Raw genomic sequence first — 20,559 nt, 5'->3', positions numbered from 1 at the left:
CTACGTGCACCAAGCATTGAAGTTAATTTACTCAATTTGAACGTGTGGGGCATATGCACTGCAGTGGGAATGTTTGAAAACATCAATGAAATAAGTTCTAACACAAATGTTAATTTGTGCCAGTCGTGTCATTCTTATTAAACCTGTATCTAAGATAATCTATTGCACCACTACCACCAAAGGCTTATAAACATACATGGAGAGTGACAGATGCAGAGACAAATATGCACATAAACATGTGCCAGGCACAAATTACAGTAAAACTAGTATTCAGGGTAATGTGTCTGAACAACAGGAGAGCTACCCTAGGCAGCCTGTATTAAAAGGTAGTCAATCACCATGTCATACTTTTTTTAATGCATTTTTATTAGGTCTGGGGTTAGCCACAAACTTATTTTACTAAAATTATATATGCAACAAATTTATAACAGTAATCTACGTAGCGTGCAACACAAGAAAAGAGCCCACACTCCAAGATGTGCAATCCAAAGACCGCTTGATTGAAACGCGCCAGCCAGTCTATTAAAATTCACAGATTGGACATCTCCGAGTGTGTGCTCTTTTCTTGTGTTACACGCAACACTGATTACTGTTGAATGTTTAGCAGGTCCTGTGTCTGCTGTCAAGAACAGACTGGTGGAGTAGTTGTTGGATGTAATAAAACTTACATGTAGGGACTTTCAGACAGCCTTCTTCATCCATTGGTCTAGGACTGTCATTCACACTCTTCCTCAAGAGTCTACAAAAATGTTTGTATTGCTACACAAATTGACTTTTTCCCCTACCTCAGTCTGAGCCTAGGCCTCATAGGCCTAGGGCTGACTAAGCACAAATGCTAACTTCAGCACTGGAGACAGCATCCGATGTCCACCCACCATCCTCCCACTCTTTGAAAAAGGTTGGATGACATATTTATCATTGAATCAAATATGGCCGTCCTAATGGACAACAATGAGATAAGTAAATCTATGGAGGGCCCGGGCCAATCCAAAGTGGACAACCCGTCCCTGGCAGAACGAGGAAGCCATAAGTAAAAGGATCTGATGAACTCCAAACCAGGCCAGAAAAGCCCTTTAAATTTAACTTGGTGGATGTCGAGCTAGTGTAAAAAAGCTAAACTCATAACATTTTAACTTCATGAGTGAAATTAGAAATGTTTCCTTTGTTTATGCGAACTTATGCCCATGCTTAAGAAATGAGTAATGGAATAGTTAAACATACACAGAAGATCAGTAAACTCACTTGGTCCTCTAGCCAAAACTGAAATAGAAACCTGGGAGCGGTTCAGGAGGTGTCCATGTTCTACGATCTGCTTAACACATTTAAATCATAGACCCTTGTCTCATACAGCCACAATATTGAAACAAACCGTACTGCATTCCATGCAAAACTCCAAAATATATATGCATTTCTTTTATTTAGGAGAATCAGACTTCATAAGCATGAATAGTCTTCTCAGTTTTAACTGCTCTCTCTCAAAAGTGTTAACGTTAGATTATGAACTAGACCTGGTGAGGCCAAACTTTTGGGGTGTGGTTGGATGAAAGGCATAGGACTATTTCTCTACCCATTCAAACTTTAGGATGCCCAGCTGGGAGTCCGGGCACCTGCATATTCAGGAGGTGAAATGCGCACAACCCTCATTCCTATGGGTTGCTGGCTAAATGGTCCAAATCCACACAGATGACACTGACATCATTACCACTGGAAGTAAGTCTTTTTAGGTCCAACATGATATCTTCCTGCTACTACATGTTGACGAACAACATTTATACAATGGGTCCTATAAGTTGTTAATGAAGATCCCTTCAATGGACACCCTACCAACCTCTGGTGAATTGGTTAAGATGGTACACTGTAGATGAAGTAGAATTAAGGAGCATTCTTCAAACAGGTTACTTTAGTATTGAAACCTGAAAGGTGAATTGGAACAGACTTGAACTGCATGCCAAGCAGCTAATGCTAGCAGCTTATGCTAGTGTTCTTCTAGGAAGAAGAACAAAACTAACGTTAAGTAGCATCCAAAGATAGTTGGTTAGACTTTACAAACACTCAATGATGGTCTTATGATCCAACGGTAGATGCCAAGACAGAAGAGGACCTTCTCTAGGCAGAGAATGGCAGACACAGGAACCTTAGGATCAGGGGAAATACTTGGGTCAAATGGCAGGGTCATAATCTGCTAGTGTTCGTTTTTGCCAGAGATGTGAACGTACTCCCACTTAACTGTACATAAATGTAAACATTCTGCTTAGCCAGTGAACACAGTTTGGTGTTACAAGTGGCTGCCAGGATTGAATTTCTGCCTGAAAAGAACGGTTGGAGACTGTAAATACAAATAATGGCATGGATACTCTGCCATTTTTCAATATTAAGAAACCGTGGTTGCATTTTACATTGATCGCATATTCCAATCTTAAGTCACAGCAATTTCAACCCTTCCTATAAAAAAGGCTTACTTCCGACAGTTTCCAACATAAAGTCGCAGAAGAAGCTATATCGAAGCGAGTAGGGAAAGCCTACCTCACTAATGTTGGTGACAGAGGTTAGAGAGTCGGAAAAGTTTATTGACAATCTAGGAAGCAGCAGAGTCATACAGCAAAATGAGGCTATGAGTATGTAACACTATTCTGAGCTTGTAAAACTAAAAAGTATCCACCCATTGAAGAAAAAAAAAAAAAAAAAAAAAAAAAAACACGACAACAACTGTACTCTGGCTGACTGGCAGAACTTCAAAGGTGCAGTGGAGTATTTTAACACTTGAATAAGGATGTTCCTGGACAATGAAAGAAACATGTACATAAATGAGATGGACTCCAAATCTGAAGCGTTGCAATCCTATTGATCTAGACATGTTAGCCTATCAATGGTATACAAAAGCCATACATTCAAAACCGAACTTTCTTATTCCATTAATGTTTTTCGTGGGAAAAGATAGTTGTAAGAAAGTATCCTCTTTCTTGCATGGTTATCTCCACTTTTTGGCCGGTTTGTCAGCGTGTTTGACTGTGTTCACTGGGATCCTGCTAACCAGGACCCCAGTAATTATGCTCTCTCCTTTAATCTTGGTAACTTGTACCATTTTCAACCCTCATTTGGCATACAGGTACCCCCATTTACGTCTCTAGTATATGGTACAGAGGTACCCAGGGGCACTGGGGTACCAGGGGATTACCATGGGCTGCAGCATGTACTATGCCACCCATAGGGAGCCTATGCCAAGTGTTCAGCAGGCCTGTCACTGCAGCCTACATGAAGGGGTGCATGCACTCTTTCACTACAAGGTCGCTGCACCAGGTCACTATAAGTCACTCTTATAGTAGGCCCTCTCAGCCCAGAGCAGGGTGCAGGTAACTGTGTGTGAGGGTACCCCTGCACTAGCAGAGATGCCCCCACAAATTCCAGGCCCATTTTCTGGACTTTGTGAGGGCGGGATGCCATTTTACCTGTGTACTGGACATAGATCACTACCTATGTCCAGCTACATAATGGTAACTCCGAACCTGGGGAGGTTTAGTATCAAACATGTAGGCATCATACCCCAATACTGTTGCAAGTATTGGAAGTATGATTCCATACACTCTGGGGGCTCCTTAGAGGACACCCAGCAGCGCTAGCACAAGTCTTACAGGGTTTTCCAGGAAGCCTCAGACAGGTTTCTGCCCTCCTGCTGCTTGATCGGATCAAGCTCAGGAAGGCAGAACAAAGGATTTCCTGTGGGAGAGGGAGAACACCCTCTTCCTTTGGAAACAGGTGTGACCAGCTTGGGAGGGGTAGCCTCCCCAAGCCACTGGAATGCTTTGAAGGGCACCTTTGGTGTCATCCGTGCATAAACCAGTCCACACTGGGTCAGGGACACCCCCTGACCCATCCCAAAGCCCTCAATCTGGCGCAAAACTGGACAATGGAAAGCGGGATAGTAGACATTGCTAACTACCTATGTCGAGCTACATAATTGTAACTCCAAACTTAGGCATGTTTGGTATCAAACATGTCAGAATCATACCCCAATACTGTTACCAGTATTGGAAATATGATTCCATGCACTCTGGGGGCTCCTTTGAGGACTCCTCCCCAACATTTCTCCTACCAGTCTTCCAGGGTTTTCCAAGCAGCTGCCACCCCTCAGACAGGTTTCTGCCCTCCTGCTGCTTGAACAGCTCAAGCTCAGGAAGGCAGAACAAAGGATTCAAGGCTGGGGAGAAACACCCTCTCCCTTTGGAAATAGGTATTACATGGCTTGGGAGGGGTAGCCTTCCCATGCCACTGGTAGGCTTGGAAGGGCCCACACTGGTTCAGGGACCCTCCAGTACCTGCTCTGTCACAAAACTGGACAGTGGAAAGGGGAGTGACAACCCCCATGTCCATCACCACCCTATGGGTGGTGCTCAGAGCCCCTCCAGAGGGTCCCTGAGTTCTGCCAACTTGTTTCCAAGGTTGGCAGGGAACTCTGGGAGCATCTGAGTGGCCAGGCAGGTGACGTCAGAGCCTCCCTCCTGATAGGTGGTCACCTGGTTAGGTGAGCAATTAGTCTCTCTTGGGTGGGTCCACAGATTTGGCTTGCAAGATTCCAGCAGGATTCCTCTGCAACCTTCACTTCAACATCTGGCCTCCGGAACTGCGACTGGACCCTCCAGGACCTGACAATCTGCTTACAAGAAGAACTCCTCTTCTGCAACATTGTTTCCAGGGATCCTGACAAACTGCAATATTTCCACCAACTGTGCATCCACTGAGGGCGGCATGTCTTCAGTCTGCACTAAAAGAAAGAAGGAATCTCCCTTGAAGTGAAGCAGTCACCCCCTTCATCTAAAGACACCTGCTGAAACGACGACCGGCTGCGTGGAACTCATCTTGAGCTGCGTGGATCCTGCATCAAGAGTGGTGGTCTGCAGTAGTCCTCTTGGTCCCCTCTGCCAGCTGTCCAACTTTGGTGGAGGTAAAGCCTTTGCCTTCCAACGCAGGACAGTGCCTCCCCTAAAGCACCCCCCATGTGCACCGCACCTCTTGCAGCTGCCAAGGCTTGTTTGCACCTCCTCTGAGGGATCTTCAGGTGATGTGTAGCTTCAGTCCCCAGCACTCCTTCCCGCAACGCACAGCCCTCTGTGTGGTTCTCCTGCAGCATGGGATCCCTTTTCTGTAGTGCTGCGTGGGTTCCTTCTGCAACTTGTGTCCACCATCTTGTGGGAATCCTGTAGGTGCTGCCTCTGCGGGTGCTTCACACCTCCCCCCTGCAGGAAATGTAACACCTAGCAGTGAGCCTCAAAGGCTCAGGCTTCATGTTACAATGCCCCAGGGCACTCCAGCTAGTGGAGATGCCCGCCCCCTGGACACAGCCCCCACTTTTGGCGGCAAGTCCAGGAGAGATAATGAGAAAAACAAGGAGGAGTCACTGGCCAGTCAGGACAGCCCCTAAGGCAACCTGAGCTGAGGTGACTGACTTTTAGAAATCCTCCATCTTGCAGATGGAGGATTCCCCCAATAGGGATAGAAATGTGACCCCCTTCCCCTTGGGAGGAGGCACAAAGAGGGTGTAGCCACCCTCAAGGACAGTAGCCATTGGCTACTGCCCTCCCATACCTAAACACACCCCTAAATTCAGTATTTAGGGGCTTCCCAGAACCTAGGAACTCAGATTCCTGCAACTTAAAGAAGAAGAGGACTGCTGAGCTGAAAAACCCTGCAGAGAAGAAGACACCAACAGCTTTGGCCCCAGCCCTACCGGCCTGTCTCCCTCCTTCAGAAGAAAACTGCTCCAGCGACACTTTCCCCGGGACCAGCGACCTCTGAATCCTCCGAGGACTGCCCTGCTTCCAAAAGACCAAGAAACTCCCGAGAACAGCGGCCCTGTTCAACAAAGACTGCAACTTTGTATCCAGAGGAGCAGATTTAAAGACCCCTGCAATCCCCGCAAGAAGCGTGAGAGTTGCAACACTGCACCCGGCGACCCCGACTCGACTGGTGGAGAACCAACACCTCAGTGAGGACCCTCCGGCGACTCCGAGACTGAGTAACCAAAGTTGTCACCCCTGAGCCCCCACAGCGACGCCTCCAGAGGGAATCCCAAGGCTCCCCCTGACCGCGACTGCCCGACTCTGAAATCCCGACGCCTGGAAAAGACCCTGCACCCGCAGCCCCCAGGACCTGAAGGATCGGAACTCCAGTGCAGGAGTGACCTCCAGGAGGCCCTCTCCCTTGCCCAGGTGGTGGCTACCCCGAGGAGCCCCCCCCCTTGCCTGCCTGCACCGCTGAAGAGACCCCTTGGTCTCTCATTGAAACCTATTGAAAACCCGACGCGTGTTTGCACACTGCACCCGGCCGCCCCAGTGCCGCTGAGGGTGTACTTTTTGTGCTGACTTGTGTACCCCCCCCCCCCCCCCCCCCCCCCCGGTGCCCTACAAAACCCCCCTAGTCTGCCCTCCGAAGACGCGGGTACTTACCTGCTGGCAGACCGGAACCGGGGCACCCCCTTCTCCATTGAAGCCTATGTGTTTTGGGCAACACTTTGAACTCTGCACCTGACCGGCCCTGAGCTGCTGGTGTGGTGACTTTGGGGTTGCTCTGAACCCCTAACGGTGGGCTACCTTGGACCCCAATTTGAACCCCGTAGGTGGTTTACTTACCTGCCAGAACTAACAATAACTTACCTCCCCCAGGAACTGTTGAAAATTGCAGTGTCCACTTTTGAAATAGCTATATGTGTTTTATGTAAAAAGTATATATGCTATTGTGATTATTCAAAGTTCAAAATTGCACTAAGTGTCCACTTTTAAAACAGCTATTTGTGAATAACTTGAAAAGTATACATGCAATTTTGATGATTTGAAGTTCCTAAAGTACTTACCTGCAATACCTTTCAAATGAGATATTACATGTAGAATTTGAACCTGTGGTTCTTAAAATAAACTAAGAAAATATATTTTTCTATAACAAAACCTATTGGCCTGGAATTGTCGGAGTGTGTGTTCCTCATTTATTGCCTGTGTGTATGTACAACAAATGCTTAACACTACTCCTTTGATAAGCCTACTGCTCGACCACACTACCACAAAATAGAGCATTGGTATTATCTCTTTTTGCCACTATCTTACCTCTAAGGGGAACCCTTGGACTCTGTGCATACTATTCCTTACTTTGAAATAGTGCATACAGAGCCAACTTCCTACATCAAGTGATTGACTCCTGCTTTCCTGGTCGCTGGGGGTACTGTGTTATTTACCTCTGGTTTTCTAGTACACCCAGCTCCTCTCTACACATTCCACTTACCTAGGTGGGGGGGGGGGGGGGGCTGTGTTCACATTCCATTTGTTTAGCATATGATTTGGGCTTCCCCCCTAGGGTCACTATTAATTATTGCTATTGGCACTGTTTTCTAAGCCTATTACTGTTTACTAGTGTATATTTTTAGTGTAGTACTTGCCTCCTATCGGAGGGTTGCCTCTCTAGTACACTGTGGTATTGTGTTCCAAAAATAAAGTACCTTTATTTTGTACAACTGAGTGTTTTCTTTCATGTGTGTAAGTACTGTGTGACTACAGTGGTTTTGCATGAGCTTTGCATGTCTCCTAAATAAGCCTTGGCTGCTCCTCCACACTTACCTCTAGAAAGCCATGGCTGCTCATCCACAGCTACCTCTACAGAGCCTGGCTTCTAGACACTGCCTACACTACCCTAAGAGGGGACACCCGGGCCTGGTATAAGGTGTAAGTACCTCGGGTACCCATCACACCAGGTCAGCTTCCTACAACAGCAATAACTGGAAGCACTACATAGAGCTCTAAGAGTTTTGATTAAAAGTTAATGAATGTAACTAAGGAGCTACTTGGAGGATACAGCATATGTTTGCAAAGGCAGTTAGAATTGTGAAATTATGTAGATAGGCATCAATAAAACACTGTTTTGGTAATTTAGGAAATACATTTGGAACATGTCAAATCCTTTATTAAAACAAATAGTTATAAAATGTGTTGCCAATTTTAGCCTTGGGCTGTCACCTCGTCCAAAGATCTCAGCCATTTCAGATGGATCATGCCAATACCTCTATTACAAGATCTTATTGGTAGCATTGATTAGGTCCTAGGATAACAGCATCTTTTGCTCAGATGCTTCTTGCCTATGAGGGTAACGTAGTCATAAGAGTTCTGAGGAAATGAATGACTGGTCCTGGACCTCCAGTGAACCAAACACCTCAATCGGGAGCAGTAACAAGGAGAGCAGTGTCAGATTACAGACTCAAATTGGTAAGGACTGGTAAGTTCCAATGCATATGCTTCCTTTTTGCACGTTAATGCCTGAAAAAGAGGTAAGGAATCGGGAAGTTCTAAAGCACTGGGATTTTCACCTCTGAAACAAGGCCCATTGCACACCAACCTGTCTCTTCTCAATCAATACATGTACACTGTGGAAAGAATGGCAGAGCATATGCTAGGCTCCACCCTAAAGAAGCAGAGGGGAATTGCTCTGCTGAGAATTAAAACCGAAATTGAGGAACACAAGAACCTAAGCTCTATGTACTGTCTACCACAGCAAATGGCGGTCCAGTGTCATAAGTTACAATCAACAAGCAGGTGTTGTGAAAAAGTAGCCATACCATGCCTCTAGGAAAGTAGCCTCAGCTTAGCATGGTTACCCCGTCTTTTTACTGGTTGTCAGTGTGGTTGACTGTGTTCACTGGGATCCTGCTAACCAGGACCCCAGTCATTATGTTCTCTCCCTTCTAGCTTGTTTTTCACACCCCCACATTTGGCATACTGGTGGCCCTACGCACGTCCCTAGTATATGGTACACAGGTGCCCAAGGGCATTAGGGCACAGGGGACCCACATGGGCTGCAGCATGTATTATGCCACCCATGGGGAGACCATGCAAAGTGTTCCGCAGGCCTGTGATGGCAGCCTGCATGAAAAGGTGCATGCACCCCTTCTTCACCATAGGTCACTGCACCAGGTCACTTATAAGTCACCCCTATGGGAGGCCATCTTAGCTCAGAGAACAGGGTGCAAGTACCAGAGTGTGGGGGCACCCCTGCACTAGCAGAGGTGCAACAACAAACTCCAGTAACATCTTTATGGACTTTGTGAGTGCAGGGATGTCATTTTAAGCGTGTATTGGACGTAGGTCACTACCTAAGTCCAGCTACATAATGGTAAATCCAAACCTAGGCATGTTTGGTATCAAACATGTCGGAATCATATCCCAATACTTTTGCCAGTATTGTAAGTATGATTCCGTGCACTTTGAGGGATCCTTAGTGGACCCCCAGCATTGCTCCTACCAGTCTTACAGAGTTTGCTAGGCAGCCCCAGCTGTTGCCATCATCAGACTGCTTTCTGCTGCTTGAATAGCTCAGGCCCAGGAAGGCAGAATGAATGGTTTCCTTTTGAAGAGGGGATAGCACCCTCTCCCTTTGGAAATAGGTGTTACATGGCTTGGAGGGGTAGCCGCCTCAAGCCACTGGTATGCTTTGAAGGGCACAGTTGGTGCCCTCCAAGCATAAACCAGTCACTGGTTCAGGGATCTCAAGTCCCTGCCCTGGTGCGGTGCAAAACTGGACAATGGAGAGGGAAGTGACAACTCCCCGGTTCATCGCGACCCAGCGGGCGGTGCTCAGAGCTCCTCCAGAGAGTCTCTGGGTTCTCCCATCTTGAATCCAAGGTGGGCAGGGACATATGGGAGCATCTGAGTGGCCAGGCAGGTGACATCCGAGCCCCCTCTTGATAGGTGGTCACCTGGCTAGGTGACCAACCGCTCTCTCCCTTTCAGGGCTGTAGGAAGTTGGCTCTGTATGCACTATTTCAAAGTAAGGAATAGTATGCACAGAGTCCAAGGGTTCCCCTTAGAGGTAAGATAGTGGCAAAAAGAGATAATACTAATACTCTATTTTGTGGTAGTGTGGTCGAACAGTAGGCTTATCAAAGGAGTAGTGTTAAGCATTTGTTGTACATACACACAGGCAATAAATGAGGAACACACTCAGAGACAAATCCAGGCCAATAGGTTTTGTTATAGAAAAATATATTTTCTTAGTTTATTTTAAGAACCACAGGTTCAAATTCTACATGTAATATCTCATTTTTAAGGTATTGCAGGTAAGTACTTTAGGAACTTTGAATAATTACAGTAGCATATATACTTTTCACATAAAACACAAATAGCTGTTTTAAAAGTGGACAGTGCAATTTTCACAGTTCCTGGGGGAGGTAAGTTATTGTTAGTTTTAGCAGGTAAGTAAATCACTTACAAGTCTCAGGTTTGGGTCCAAGGTAGCCCACCGTTGGGGGTTCAGAGCAACCCCAAAGTTACCACACCAGCAGCTCAGGGCCGGTCAGGTGCAGAGGTCAAAGAGGTGCCCAAAACACATAGGCTTCAATGGAGAGAAGGGGGTGCCCCAGTTCCAGTCTGCCAGCAGGTAAGTACCCGCGTCTTCGGAGGGCAGATCAGGGGGGTTTTGTAGGGCACAAGTCAGCACAAAAAGTACACCCTCAGCAGCGCGGGGGCGGCCGGGTGCAGTGTGTAAACAAGCGTCAGGTTCTCTGTAGGTTTCAATGGGAGACCAAGGGGTCTCTTCAGCGGTGCAGGCAGGCAAGGGGGGGGGCTCCTCGGGGTAGCCACCACCTGGGCAAGGGAGAGGGCCTCCTGGGGGTCACTCCTGCACAGAAGTTCCGTTCCTTCAGGTGATGGGGGCTGCGGGTGCAGGGTCTTTTCCAGCCGTCGGGACTTTAGGTTCAGGCAGTCGCGGTCAGGGGGAGCCTCGGGATTCCCTCTGCAGGCGTCGCTGTGGGGTCTCAGGGGGGACAACTTTGGTTACTCAGGGTCTCGGAGTCGCCGGAGGGTCCTCCCTGAGGTGTTGGTTCTCCACCAGTCGAGTCGGGGTCGCCGGGTGCAGTGTTGCAAGTCTCACGCTTCTTGCGGGGAGTTGCAGAGGTCTTTAAATCTGCTCCTTGAAACAAAGTTGCAGTTCTTTTGGAGCAGTGCCGCTGTCCTCGGGAGTTTCTTGTCTTTCTTGAAGCAGGGCAGGCCTCGGAGGATTCAGAGGTCGCTGGTCCCTTGGAAAGCGTCGCTGGAGCAGGTTTCTTTGGAAGGCAGTAGACAGGCCGGTAAGTCTGGGGCCAAAGCAGTTGGTGTCTTCTGTTCTTCCTCTGCAGGGGTTTTTCAGCTCAGCAGTCTTCTTCTTCTCGTAGTTTCAGGAATCTAAATTCTTAGGTTCAGGGAAGCCCTTAAATACTAAATTTAAGGGCGTGTTTAGGTCTGGGGGGTTAGTAGCCAATGGCTACTAGCCCTGAGGGTGGGTACACCCTCTTTGTGCCTCCTCCCAAGGGGAGGGGGCCACATTCCTATCCCTATTGGGGGAATCCTCCTTCTACAAGATGGAGGATTTCTAAAAGTCAGAGTCACCTCAGCTCAGGACACCTTAGGGACTGTCCTGACTGGCCAGTGACTCCTTGTTTTTCTCATTATCTCTCCTGGACTTGCCGCCAAAAGTGGGGGCTGGGTCCAGGGGGCGGGCATCTCCACTAGCTGGAGTGCCCTGGGGCATTGTAACACGAAGCTTGAGCCTTTGAAGCTCACTGCTAGGTGTTACAGTTCCTGCAGGGGGGAGGTGTGAAGCACCTCCACCCAGAGCAGGCTTTGTTTCTGTCCTCAGAGAGCACAAAGGCTCTCACCGCATGAGGTCAGTCACCCGTCTCTCAGCAGCAGGCTGGCACAGACCAGTCAGTCCTGCACTGAACATTTGGGTAAAATACAGGGGGCATCTCTAAGATGCTCTCTGTGTGCATTTTTTAATAAATCCAACACTGGCATCAGTGTGGGTTTATTATTCTGAGAAGTTTGATACTAAACTTCCCAGTATTCAGTGTAGCCATTATGGAGCTGTGGAGTTCGTGCATGACAGACTCCCAGACCATATACTCTTATGGCTACCCTGCACTTACAATGTCTAAGGTTTTGCTTAGACACTGTAGGGGCATAGTGCTCATGCCCTGGTGCCCTCACCTATGGTATAGTGCACCCTGCCTTAGGGCTGTAAGGCCTACTAGAGGGGTGACTTATCTATACTGCATAGGCAGTGTGAGGTTGGCATGGCACCCTGAGGGGAGTGCCATGTCGACTTACTCGTTTTGTTCTCATCAGCACACACGAGCTGGCAAGCAGTGTGTCTGTGCTGAGTGAGGGGTCCCCAGGGTGGCATAAGATATGCTGCAGCCCTTAGAGACCTTCCCTGGCATCAGGGCCCTTGGTACCAGGGGTACCAGGGGTACCAGTTACAAGGGACTTACCTGGATGCCAGGGTGTGCCAATTGTGGAATCAAAAGTACATTTTAGGTGAAAGAACACTGGTGCTGGGGCCTGGTTAGCAGGGTCCCAGCACACTTCTCAGTCAAGTCAGCATCAGTATCAGGCAAAAAGTGGGGGGTAACTGCAACAGGGAGCCATTTCTTTACAAGGGCTATTTAGGGTCTTTCTCTTGGGTGGGTCCTCAGATTCGGCTTGCAAGATTCCATCCGGACTGCTCTGCTTACTTTGACTTTTAGCATCTGTAACTGCAACTGGACCTTCCAGGACCCGACAATCTGCATCCACAGACTCTTCTTGAAAACATTGTTTTCACGGCTCCTTCCAGCTTTTGGAATGTTTCCCCGGCTGTGCATCCAGAGTGCAGCAAGTCTTCTGTCTGCAAGAGAAGGAAGAAGGATTCTCCCTTGGAGTGAAGAAGTCACTCCACTCCATCCGCAGGCAGCTACAGCAACGACGACCGGCTGCATGGATGTCCTCTCATCCTAAGCTGCATGGATCCTGCATCATAGGTGGTGATCCGGAGTAGTCCTCTTGGTCCGCTCTGCCAGCTGTCCAACTTTGGTGGAGGTAAGCCCTTACCTTCCCATGCAGGACAGTACCCCCTTGCACCGCGTCTCTTGCAACTGCCAAGGCTTGTTTGCATCTCATCCAAGGGATATTCAGGCTTAATGTAGTCTAAGCCCCCAGCACTCCTTCCCGCGGCGCACAGCCCTCTGCGTGGTTCTCCTGCGGCGTGGGACCCTTCCCAGTCGTGCAGCGGGGGGCTCTTAGGCGACTCCTGTGGGACGTCTGTTGGTGCTGCCTTTGTTCTGTGGGTGTTGTGTCGCTGAGAGTCCTCTCTGGCCCCCTTTCCTGGGTTGAGTCCCCTGGGCCCTCCTGGGCCCCGGCAGCTCCACTTTATGCCAACCGTGACATTTGCCTTTGCTAAACCTGCTTGGTGGAATTCCTGCACCAACACTCAACTACAATTCTTCTTCCAGTGTGGGTCGTTGCCTGCATCCCTTAGGAACTCTTCACAGACTCCAGGACTGCAGTGCTGACCTTCACATCACCATCGACCAACTCCTGCATCCACAGCTGGGTGAGTAGTAGCTCCCAGGTATTATCAGGCTCCCACAGACAAACGCTTGCAGTCTGGCATGTGCGTTCACTGTCCCTTTGCTCAGGTATCTGGATCCTTCTATACGAATAGCCTGTTCACTTTATGACATACCACACTCAAAGGACTCCCACGTGTTTCTCTTATGCATAATATCTGCCTCATACCCTTAAATTGTTTTTGCCCAGTCCAGTCAGGAAAACACACAATTGTACGGTCAAGTTTGTACAAGGTTTAGTTTTTCATTTTTAGCACACTGCACTTCACTATTCATTCTAGCCAGTCTACGTTACATCTAGCATTTTATCCTCTCAGTGTACAGCACTTTACAATTCTGCACATCAGCAATAAACTCAGGTTCAGGTAAACCTGTTTTTTATCCTGGAAATTCGGCCAGATGTAATTATGATGTAAGTCTTTATTTTAGCTCTAGAAACTTTAAGATAAAACTGTTGTATTGTTTAACCCCTTCGCTATCAGGCCTTTTCCCCTCCCTTAGGTGCCAAGCCTGTTTTTTGGCTATTTGAGGCAGTTCGCGCCTAGGCACTCATAACTTTGTCCACATAAGCTCCCAAGCCAAATTTGCATCCTTTCTTCCCCAACATCCTAGGGATTCTAGAGGTACCCAGACTTTGTGGGCTTCCCGGAAGGAGACCAAAAATTAGCCAAAATACAGCATTAAATTCGTTTTAATCAACAACAAAAATAAAAATGGGGAAAAGGGCTGCAGAAGAAGGCTAGTGGTTTTTTTCCCTCAAAATGGTATCAACAACGGATTTGTGGTGGTAAGATCACCATCTTCCCAGCTTTCAGGAACAGGCAGGCTTGAATTAGAAAACCCAACTTTTCAACATAATTTCGAAATTTTACTGGGACATACCACATTTTTACTATTTTTGTGCTTTCAGCTTCCTTCCAGTTAGTGACAGAAATGGGTGAGAAACCAATGCTGGATTCCAGCAAGCTAAACATTTCCGAAAAAGTAGACTATTCCGAATTCAGAAAGGATTCATTTGTGTAGATCCTACAAGTGTTTCCTACAGAAAATAACAGCTGAAATAAAAGAATATTGAAATTGAGGTGAAAAAACTGCCATTTTTCTTCACGTTTTACTCTAACTTTTTCCTGCGATGTCAGATTTTTTAAAGCAATATAACTTTCCGTCAGCTGGACTCTTCTGGTTGCGGCGATATATCAGGCTTGTAGGTTCAGCAAGAACCCTAGATACCCAGAGCAAATAAATGAGCTGCACCTTGCAATGGGTTTTCATTCTATACCGGGTATACAGAAATTCATTTGCTGAAATATAAAAACTGAAGAATAGGTATCAAGAAAACCTTTGTATTCCCAAAATGGCCACAAGATAAGGTGTTCAGAAGCTGTGGTTATTTGCACATCTGAGTTCTGGGGTGCCCATTCTAGCATGTAAATTACAGGGTATTTCTCAAATAGGTGTCTTTTTTTACACCCTGTCTTACATTTGGAAGGAAAAAATGTAGAGAAAGACAAGGGGCAATAACACTTGTCATGCTATTCTGTGTTCCCCCAAGTCTCCCGATATAAATGGAACTTCACTTGTGTGGGTAGGCCTAGCGCCCGCGACAGGAAATGCCCCAAAACACAACGTGGACACCACATTTTTTAAAAGAAAACAGAGGTGTTTTTTGCAAAGTGCCTAGCTGTGGATTTTGGCCTCTAGCTCAGCTGGCACCTAGGCAAACCTAGCAAACCTGCCCAGTTTTTAAAACTAGACACCTAGGGGAATCCAAAATGTAGTGACTTGTGGGGCTCTGACCAGGTTCTTTTACCCAGAATCCTTTGCAAACCGCAAAATTTGACCAAAAAAAACACTTTCCTCATTTCGGTGACAGAAAGTTCTGGAATCAGAGAGGAGCCACAAATTTCCTTCCACACCCAGCGTTCCCCCAAGTCTCCCGATAGAAATGGTACCTCACTTGTGTGGGTAGGCCTACTGATCGCGAAAGAAAATGCCCCAAAACACTATATGGACACATCAAAATTATCAAATACAAAACTACCTGTTTTTGCAGGGAGGGGCACCTGCGTTTTTGGTCCTGGGCTCAGCAGCCATCTAGGGAAACCTACCAAACACGGACATTTCTGAAAACTCAAGGGAGTCCAGGGAGGTGTGACTTGCATGGTCCCCCAATGTTTTCTTACCCAGAATCCTCAGCAAACTTCAAATTTAGCTAAAAAAAAAAAAAAAACATTTTTCCCACATTCCTCTGTGGGATCACCGAACCGGGACAAATTTCATACCACCCATCATTTTCCTCAGTCTCCCGGTAAAAATACCTAATTTGTGTAGGTGGGCCAAGTGCTTGTGACAGGGCCAAAAACATGTCGAAGTGGAGGGGGAACCAAAACGGGTCCAAAAGGGCAGTTTGAAAAAAAGTGCAGCAGAATTTTTATCGGTATAGATTAATTTTGTGGATTCCTGCAGATTCCGGAAGGTTCCACCACAAAAATGTGGGAAAAATGTGTGATTTCCAGCAAAGTATTGTGGGTAAGTAAATGGTGCGGGGTGCAACACACCACCCTGAAATCGCCCAGATGTTTATTTTTCAGATGTGTCTAGGTCTTGTGGATTTTTCTACATGGCAGCATCTCAAAGTCCATAAAGTGCAGCCCTCTTCATTCCAAGTGGGACGAATTTGAGAGTTAGCCAAGCTCTCATGGCCCAAATATAAAACCAAAACACAAGATAATCAAATGTCTTCTTGCTTGCTGTAGGATAAGATGTTTTAGAGTGCAGGTGAGAGCTGAAAGACTGTTACCCCCTTCAGCTGGGGTGGGGACATAACGAGGCCCATACTGGTAGGTAACCACACCCCCACTATTTTTTATTTTATTTATTTTTTAATTCCCTGGCATCCAGTAGACTTTCTACCCCCACCCCCCCCCACCCCCAGGTGTGGATCAGGGTTAATTGCCCCATCTGCCCACTGGTGGGCAGAACAACTTTGGCCACCATCTTATTTTGAGAAGGGAAGGGAAAAAAGCTAAAAAAATAAAATAAAAAATAAAAACCTTCCCTGGTCTCTGGTGGACTTTCTGCTCCCCCTTGGGGACAGATGGACCTTCCAAAAATAGGCCAATCTGCCCCCAAGAGGGGCAGATATGGCCAACAGTAATGTGCCCCCATGGGGAGCGACCCTTACCCAAGGGGCTGCCCCCCTAGAGAAAACACACACATACACAATCACCAATCCCTGGTGCCTAAGTGGTCAATCCTGCATCTCTTCTGGCCCAATTCCAGACCATGCAAGTAGATTTGCTCATACAAACAAATAATGTAAATCCTTTTCTAACTGCAAATCCAACATTTGGGTGCCTAAGCCCAACTTGTATGTGAAAACAACCCACACGTTAACTCTGACAAGGTTTTGTCGAGTGTCTTGTAATAAAATATAAATAGTCACTGGGTGCAACATTAACTCTTGGTATATGAACGTAATTATAGCTCACAGTGAGATTAAGTGGTATGGCAAATAAATTACTCAATGTGGTCTTTGGGTGATCTCCTCGATCCTCAGTTATTAAACTTGGCACTGGACTGCAAAGAGAATCAAACTACTTGTAGTAACATTTTGTGAAACTGAGTAAAAGCTTAGTACATTTGCTTCTTCAAACAACAGCAACATTACATCAATGTTGTATCTTGAACTCTTCTATGACTACACCTCAGACTTAATGCCAGCGTGCTGGCATATTCAGGACTGTACCATGATTAGAAAGGTAGCTTAAACAAAGCCCTTTCATAAAGGGACCCTCTGCATATGCAGAAGTCGTAAGCATTAACATTCGAATATTCGACCTAAAGAAATTTCTAGGTGTATTTAAAGTCTTGTAAAAACAGAAAAAAGGCATAATTAGAATATTGCAAGATCAAAACGCTGATCCAGCATGAGTCAGGGCATTATCAGAAAGGTTACTATCAGTGCTCTGAAATGAGAATCTTAACATAATCTAGCTCCTCATTACAATGCACCTAATTGGACAAATTAGGCTTTTAACCCCAAATGTGTAGATTTTTTGGGGGGACATTTTGTCCCTTTGACAAGTAGTTGTTTTATAAAGTTTCACACCCTGGATCTCTGACATGCCAGGTAATTTGTTTTTCAGCATGGATCAGTGGAGAACTAACAGATATTAGTAGAAGCCTAAGAAGTTGTTTGTAGCAAGCACTAAAGCTTTGGAAATCAGTCCCTCACAATGGACTTAGTTTATCTTTCACTGAAGAAGACAGAGCATGCCTTAAAGGTCTACTCGCACACTCGTCATTGCAAGTCAGATTTTACCATAGCGAGCTATTTTTAAGGCCTACTAGCCCAGTCTGTCGAGAAAGCTCAAACAGGAAAAGACTAGATCTTCTGTTCTTTCAGAAATAATTTTTTTTTTTCTTGTCACTGTGCTGGGTTGTGCTGTGGCTCAAAGACAAGTCAAATCTAAGCTTGTGTCTTCTTACAAATTGCTGTTTGTTTTCACCTACAGATTGGTATGAACTTTTATCCCAGACTGCAAATTTAGAGTTTTATTCTTATTTTTAAGTGAATTGACTAATAACTTTACAGGGAGTGTGAAATGAAAGACTGAAGGATGCCAGGTTTTATAGTTTTGTAAGTAAAACTACATGTCTGTGGGAAAGTCTGTGGCCATTTAGAAGGAACATCTTTATCTGTAAGTGACAGTGCACCACCAAATCATTCTTTGGTATTTATCTAAATATAAACAGTGGTACCTAACCCTGACTCTGGGAAACCCCCACTGAATCACACATGGAAGCCGGGGAACCCGGTAGCAATTTGTACGATTTCAAACATTAAAATAGTAATTCACCAAAAATACATAAACAAGTACACACCAACCAAATATTCTAATTACTAAAGATGTATTTTATATTGAAGAATATGCAAAAATCGAAAACTTAACGGGAAAGTTGGCGCTTCATCTAAGCGACTAACTTTTCAACATTTAGTTTATTTAGGAAAGCTGAATCATGAGGTAGGATTATACATTTTAAAAGCAATTTGTTTTTATTTTTTAGGTACATAAGATCTGAAAAAGCTTCTTCACATAAATATGAGGTGGGGACAGGAAGTACAACCACAAGGGCTTCTCATCTCTCCATAGCCTCTCACATGAAATTCATTTGTTTTATAGCACCTCTAATACCAGTGTAGTGTGTCGGAGCACTTTACAGGTAACTAGAAGGTGTAGGATTCACATGTCGTCCACACTGTTAGGCATTTTCTAAGATTGCTTGGTCTAGAGAAGCACAAACTCAGGATTCAGAACATAACCGTGGTTAGCGACTAATAAAAAGACTGTATTTCTACTCAAGCAAACCTTTTTTTTAGCAGCATAAGGAAAATGAAGGACAGGGGAGGGACTTCTCATTTGTGCCATGCATCTCTTTGATGGCAGTTCATAGCTCACTGTGCTAGTTTACGATTGAAACTTATGAATTGCACAGTAACAAAAGTACCTCCGTGAGAAAAGCAGTAACCCACTGTGCTATGCACATAAAATACTGCACTTTGCATGATACACTTTCTTTGCAGCAGGCATATTAAACATCTGCACTCCCTCAGAGGAGTCAAAACTGCCACTAGGCAAAACTCCAATCAGTCTCCAGCAGGTACGTCAATCACCAGAGTGATCTTGACGCTTTTGTTTTGGTCCTAAAGCTGCTAGACGTACAAGGAACTTTGAGTGCTTTTAAAACTGCTGCACAAAGGAAGTAATAATCATAGAATCACACGTTTCTGTCAGGGGTCCTAGCTGGAGAAGTGCCTTAATGCCAGTCCTCGCCTGCGAACCCCCTGGGAATGTGCCATGGACCTCCTGGGGGGGGGGGGGGGGCCACGGAACGCAGGTTGGTAACCACTGTATTAGAAATTAGAGATTGAAACATGAACTAAGAAACATTCCTGTCCCCTACTGAGGACAATGCTATTAGTGGACTATAAGGCGAGTCAGGGGTCATCTGTGGCCGATCATGGGCTAGATTCTTTTTATATATGGAGCAAATGTTTGCTTAACAGCAGGCATGTTGTACTCACATTTAAAGGTGCTCTAGTATAGGATAATGAAGAAAAAGGTGGCTAAGTGAAATAAAATTGGACTAGGATCACACAATTTATGGGTCAAGTGCATTACAGTTAGGCCAAGTAGATTATTCAAATCACTACACCTGGAGGTCTGACAACATTTTTATTCACTTTGAGGCCTGCAGAACATGGAAAAAGCATGTGTCACATAATTTCTCCAGCTACAGGCTACTGTCTAGAAAACGTACCTGCCTACAAAAGAGAATGACTACTCAACAGATGGGGCTTTACAAATATAAATTACTTTATAGTAAAGTCGGAGCACACAAAGCCAACTCATTTGTCACAGCTACTATGAACTACATGCACACAGTGTCTAGGCACTAATGGTTTATCCTGCCAGCTGCCATTAACACTGTTGAGTTTTTTTTTGTTTTTTTGAGTCAACAGAGGCTAGTCAGAGGAAAAAATAAGGCAAATCTTTTTTTAAGTCGGATATGTTGTTTTGTTTGACTGGCTCCCCCCACAGTTCAAAGGTACAATGTTTAAACTAGGTAAACGGGGTCACTCCTAGCCTACTTTATATTTTATTAGGCATCTAAAGGTCCTGCAGACTAACCTAATCTATTCTTTCAGAGTATTTTTTGTTAGTAAGATTGTCAACATCAGTTTAGATATTCCAAAAGCTGAACCCCAAATAACATAACGTGGTAGGAACCCAAGCAACTGCATGGGAGCCAAGCATTTTGGAAGCTCAAATCGCTCCAAGTCCCAGAGGTTAAAAAAAGAAAAACATCTTGGTGTGAAACTGGATGTGGGCAGCCACCAACTCAGTTTTGGCTCTCACTACATGAATCTACACAAGCCCATTACCTCTCCACCTTTCCTGAAACACCCTTAAAATGCAGGTTGTAATGCCCTTACCTTCATCCCTAATTTACTGTGTCAACACCATACCTAGAACACACCAAGAGTGATAAAAGGAATGATTGCAAATGGTCTAAATACCTTATGGCTGCATTACAAACCAATTGTTTTCACTTACTGTGCCACTCAGGCATCTGGCCATCCTTATGCAAATACGTACTGA

The 20,559-nt window shown here is 45.7% G+C and overlaps 1 protein-coding gene across 3 annotated transcripts in view; it reads right to left on the bottom strand.

Moving 5' to 3' along the window:
• The window catches only part of FBXO42 (F-box protein 42), a 297,111-nt gene that overhangs the window by 242,453 nt on the left and 34,099 nt on the right, over window positions 1–20,559 (bottom strand). The window lies entirely within an intron of this gene.

Source organism: Pleurodeles waltl, chromosome 6, assembly GCF_031143425.1.
Source record: "Pleurodeles waltl isolate 20211129_DDA chromosome 6, aPleWal1.hap1.20221129, whole genome shotgun sequence".
NCBI classification, from domain to species: domain Eukaryota; kingdom Metazoa; phylum Chordata; class Amphibia; order Caudata; family Salamandridae; genus Pleurodeles; species Pleurodeles waltl.
This window is presented reverse-complemented; position numbering and strand designations above follow the sequence as displayed.